The 6041-nt window shown below is 33.5% G+C and overlaps 1 pseudogene across 1 annotated transcript; it reads left to right on the top strand.

Moving 5' to 3' along the window:
* Window positions 1–3420: 3420 nt before the first annotated feature.
* LOC149199994 (uncharacterized) lies at window positions 3421–4675 on the top strand (annotated as a pseudogene). Its single transcript, XR_016253328.1, has 2 exons — window positions 3421–4092; window positions 4446–4675. The product of XR_016253328.1 is annotated as an uncharacterized LOC149199994 (transcript).
* Window positions 4676–6041: the final 1366 nt, after the last annotated feature.

Here is a 6041-nt window from a genome sequence, read left to right on the forward strand (position 1 = left end):
TAATGTTATTGCCAATGACAAGGTTGGAATCTTCAGCCGTAGACTCGTTGCTATCGCTGGTTTCTCGGCGAACTAATCCCTGGACCATATGATAAAACTTGTATATAAACATAGTTGCTTAACAGAAGATAACTTCAGGAGTGTAGTTTATTATAATAACATCGCGCAGACGTAGACGACAGCTTCTAGAAAATAAGTCACATTTTTCCTCTGGATTTATTATTACGCCATTTTCCTCAAATAAGAGAAATTTATGGAGAGAACGATAGGTTAGCTAAAACAATATCATATATTAATGAATATAGTCTACGAAAGCTGTTTTTAAATTTCTTATTAACTCCATACAACTGGTATTTTTGGGTTTTTTAACTCATATAGTTGAGATTTAGAATTATACGCTTACTTAGGCTTATATAACTTGTACGGCAAAGCAGGAGGAGTTAGGAGGTATGTCACACTCAGAGTTACAGTGATTGCCTCATATTTCTGTTCATAGAATGTATCATTAGTGAGGCATAGGCCCACTACTAATAATGAGTGAAGTGACATAAAGCTAAAGGAGCAAGTTACATTTAATTAAACCCTAGAGTCAAGGCGTCCTCTTTTGTAGACTTATAAAACAGTATAAAACGCCAAAATCAATCAAAGTGGAGATATAAATGTATGTTTTTTCTACAATGATTTATCATCATTATGTTGGAACGCAAATTGATGTTTGGTTGGACTCTTTATTTTTTTATTACAGCCCTTAGATTTCTAATACAGCCCTGCAGAGAACAAGCTATGTGCTTGTAAAGTAGAGGTGGTAGGAGCAAATCGAATTAGGTTAAATAGTGGATGTTTGGTTAAAAGAATTTTTTTCCCGGATTTGTTTAGATTTTAAACTTATTTAATATAGTTTGAGGGTAGGTATATGGTTTGATTGTAGGCAGATGGTATTTTTGAGTTTAGGAATTCAGAAAATGTAAAATGATTTTTTATTGGAATTTAATAATATAATTTTAAGTAAGATTGTGATTTTTTCTTATTTAAATGTAGTTTTGAATGTATAAATAGATTCGCAATTTAATAAACCAAGAATTTTGGATATTAAATAACTATAAATTATGACTTGTAAAAATCTCTACAAAATTTTGAGCAAATTGAGCAAAAAGAAATACCCAAAAAACTGTCATTTTGTATATTAGTTAGACTATGTTATTAAGAATATAGAAATGCTTCCTTCTGTTAGAGTGTAAATATCCATGTTACAGTGCAACATTTAATGTTGAGATGTTTGAATCTAATTACCTATGTTCTTAGTAATATAGGAATACATCCCTTATTAGGTTGTGGATATCCATGTTACTATGCAACATTTAATATTGAGATGTTTAATTCTAATTAGAAAGTAATTAAAATCTAATAACATATATAACATGTGCCAAACCATGCAATACAACTTAGATATTGCTCATGGGTCTACTGACGGTTTGACATCTTTCTCTACAGTTATTCCAAAGGCTTTTGAAGATTAAATAATTTAAACTTGTAACTTTTCAAAATCTCAACAAATTTTTGAGAAAAATGAGCAAAAAAAGAGAAGAAAATAAATACCCTAAAAATGTCATTTTGAATATTAGTTAGACCATGTTCTCAGGAATATAGAAATAATTCGTTCTATTAGGCAGTGAATATCCATATTACTATGCAACATTTTATGTTGATATATTTGAATTTAATTCTAAAGTAAATAAAATCTTTGTTCTTAGTAATATATAAATACTTCCTTTATTAGGTCGTCAATATCCATGTTACTATGCAACATCTAATATTGTGATGTTTGATTCTAATTGAAAGTAATTAAAATCTAATAACCTATATAAGATGTGCCAAACCTTGCAATACAACTTGGATATTGCTCACAGGCATCCTTATGTCTATTCACTGTTTGACCTCTTTCCCTACCGTGAGATTCCAAAATATTTCAAAAATTTACAATCAACATAGGTTCAAGAATTGTTCACCATCTTGTTATGCCTAGTCTTCATAACAATGTGGATATTAGATATCAATATTTGGAATTCAAGTGCGTTAAGTCATTCATCTATGACCATTTCCATGAGAGGTAGTAGTCACTGACTAATTTCTCATGATTTTTTAATAGTCCACTTAACACCCATTGCATCGCGTGATGCTAACACGAGTGAAGAAGTAGGATTGAAACTAGTGAAATGAAGCACATAGCATAAGTGGTGATTGATGCTATGTGATTCATTTCACTAGTTTCAATCCTAATTCTTCACACGTCTGAGCATCACCTGATGCAATGAGTGCTAAGTGGACTATTCAAAAATCATGAGAAATTAATGAGTTATGACTACCTCTCATGGAAATGGTCATAGATGAATGACTTACTTAAGGTAGTTGAATCCCAAAAAATGATATCTAATATAATGCACTTTGAAAATCCCTCAATGCTTAATGTGGATATTGTTCAGCATTTTACTAAACCTAACTTAGAATCTTCTTGTAAACCATGAACAATAATTTTAAATATTTTTATTAAACTATCAATATCCCTATTACTACACGTATAATATCCATATTACTACACACTATAATATTCATATACTACGCACTATAATAGCCATAGCCATGATATTATGCAGCCATAAAAATTAGGATGCATGATCATCAAATTCTAAAGCAGTTAAAATCTAATGATCTATATGCCACGTGAAACAGCATTAAATACTGCGTAACAATGAGGTTATTGCTAGACATCATATTAGAACGGGAGTCTTATTGGTGAGAAGTGACAAAAGGGTCTACAGATTCTCCTTGATAGAAGGGAAAAAGAAAAGGGCCAGCATTCAACACGCGTTTTGTAAAAGGTGCAGGGCTTTCGGAGACAATTCCTACTCTGATATTTTTAAAAAGATGTGCATTTTATATGGTCGAACACCCTAATCATCGCCCGCTGCCATGATCGAGCATGATATTTAAAAATTACTGAGGCCCGCCGTTGTTCGAACAGTTCTTTCCCATTATGATATGCGCATCGTTTTCGATTCTTTTTTAATTTGAAGTGGGTCGCCTACTTGATGGTTACTCCACGCGCCATCCACCAACCAAACTGGCCCATGACTTACTTTGCAAGTTTCTCACCATCAATCAATCTCCCTCCCCTTCCTTCACTCGCCCCCAAATGCCTTCAAATAGGAACCCAACAGGCTTGCCAAGGCCTCTCATCGGCTAGCTCTGCGAGGTTTCATACCTCGCAGACATTGAAAGCCTTGCTCAAGGCCACAACTGATTGTCTTCAGATTCCTTCTTTCTAGGATCTGTAAGTTTGGTATTGCTGCTTGTGATTATAATTCTATCAGTTTGGTTTTGTGTTTTTTTATATTATTACATATTGTGTGGTTTGATCAGAAGACAAAACCCAAAAAAATGGAGGTCCATTCTACTGTAAATCATGCTTCTGCAAAGCGCTTCTCGAACATTTTAAGGATCACCTTCTTCATGATCAGGAAAGGCCTCATTTCAAAATGAAAGATGCTCATGGACATGCATATCATGATGGAACGAGGGAAAGTCTATGGAAGAAGCCTGAGGAATCTAGTGTTCCATCATTCCAGAGGCAACAATCATGGTGGGTTTGGGCTTCAAGATTATGAATTCTCCTGCAGTAACAGCCCTGCCATCTTCCATATGACCAAGAGAAAACATCATTACTTCCCCACACATATTCTGCACTTTCCATGCATTCATCCGCATCAAGTTGAAGACAAGGAAGAGCCCAGTACTCCTGTTTTTCCCCAGTTGGACTACAGCAATGAATACTTTAGCAAGGATTGCCTTGACCAAAACGATCTGCCAGTTCTCCAGAAACTGAGCCCGTTGTTGTCTCCTCTCTGTCGAAGGATATCCAATTCCGGTGAAGATCAAGCTTATGACCATCAAGTTGACAGGCGGGCCGACGAATTCATAGCTAAGTTCTATGAGCAACTGAGGCTGCAGAACCGGATGTCTTTGCTGCAGTATCAGGAGATGCTTGAAAGGGGTACAGCCTAATAATTTCATTGACATGAAAATCTTCAATACCAGGTTAACTGATCTCTTTCTCTTTCGACCCATATCATTTCTTTAATCTTAATATTTTTATAGTGGATGAATTTTTAAAATAGAATTGTGTTTGCCAATTTAGTTTGTAATGGTGACACTCTACTCGTTATACACATTTTTCCTATTCATAATAAGTAGACATCAAACAAACTAAAGTTTCAAACACAATTTTCTTTCTAAAATTTATCTTACAATCTTCTATATCATTTCTTTTCAAATTGTGCCAATATTTCTTTCCAAATTATGCTTATATTTTTGAAGAATATGATAACTTTTCAATCTTGTGCCTCTGATTTGCATATTTATTGATCTAAATCTATTGTTTTATTTTCCAGGATATCTGGGCCTCGATTCAAAGGCTTTTAGCCATCTTGGAGTTGCCACACTTTGTATCTGTTAATAGTTATATCTATTCTATGGATTTGGCTTCGTAGGAGAGAGTACTAGAATTGAAGGCGATTTGTTCAGTGTCAGAAAAACATTTTCACAATTTTTTTTTGTTCAAATTATGTAAAATGTTTTGTGCATATATATAAATAAATATGTAGATGGTTTTCCTATTGAATTACTCGAGTTTTCTTCATGATTAATTGCACTCAGATGAAGATGGGATTTCGATACATTTATTAAGAAATCTGATAACAAAGCATTTTATGCATTTTTACAGTATTCTACAGGAAACAGATTAAAACTGAGTTGATTGCATTCAAAAGCAAGGTGCAATTACAGCTCAGTTCAGGGTAGGAGAGATCTTTGGGTTGGTCACTCTGGTGAGAGAGATTCTTAAGTTGGTGCCCTAATTGTGTCTTTAATAAACTAGATAGATGGTTCTGTTGTTGGTTTTGATGCTACTTCAATCTTTGACAAATGTTGCTGAGAATTGTTCTTAGGTTTAAGTGACCAACTGACTAGAGGTATTTCTGAGTTGACAATACTAGCCAAAACTTGCACATAACATTATCCGCACTCACTTGAAAGCTTTGAAATCCAATTTTCAGTGACAATTCAAAATTTATAATGTTAGACTGTAACTTTTTAACTGCCATGTTATTTTAAAAGCATAAATCTATATGAAGGACATATTTTTAAGCTGCAAGCTACATTTGGGGCTTTTTGACCGCATCAATGCTAAATAGATGAACTCACTAAGGTTAAGGTTCAATCTCTGCGAATGAGTATTATATTTTCAATATATCAATAAAAATATTAAAAAAATTCATAAATAATACTTAAAAATACGAAGCGCAGCCACAGTGGAAGTTGAACATCTGAACGGAACACATATGTATTTACAAAGCATCCAGTACTATATTCTGCAGAGCATGTACCGATAAACGGTTTATGTTTGCAGGTCAGAGTTGCTGAGTAATTGCCATATTTGTTTTATTGGGAATTAATTATATAGACTAATAGTCACATATATAACATGGGATTCATCGCTAACTCGGAAGTTTACTATTTGTGTTGGTACCACAGAAAACCTTAACATGTATGAGAACTTTAGCCAAATTTAATTACCAAATTTTCTTGATAGTGGAGATTGGAGTAATTTCACTCACTTCATTTGGACTCAATTACTTAAAAGTAACCTGGAACAAATTACCTAATGTAACCTAGAATATAAGACTAATCTCAATAGTAAGGATTTGGAAATTTATTAATACCCTGCATCTTTTGCAGATCAGAGTTGTTGGAGTAATTGCCACATTTATTTTATTGGGGAATCACTTATATGGACTAACAGACACTTAATAACATGGGACTAATCCTCTACTCAAAATAATAATAAGAGTTTGGAAGTTTACTAATGTGTACTGGTACCACTGAAAACTTCAACATGTATCAAAGGGTTTAACCAGATTTGATTCCCAAATTCTTTTAACAGTTAAAACTAGAGTAATTTTTACACTTGTCTCATTTAAAATCAATGA

Source organism: Pinus tabuliformis, chromosome 2_1, assembly GCF_031772625.1.
Source record: "Pinus tabuliformis cultivar Carrire ecotype Pingquan chromosome 2_1, CPIR1, whole genome shotgun sequence".
Lineage (NCBI taxonomy): Eukaryota > Viridiplantae > Streptophyta > Pinopsida > Pinales > Pinaceae > Pinus > Pinus tabuliformis.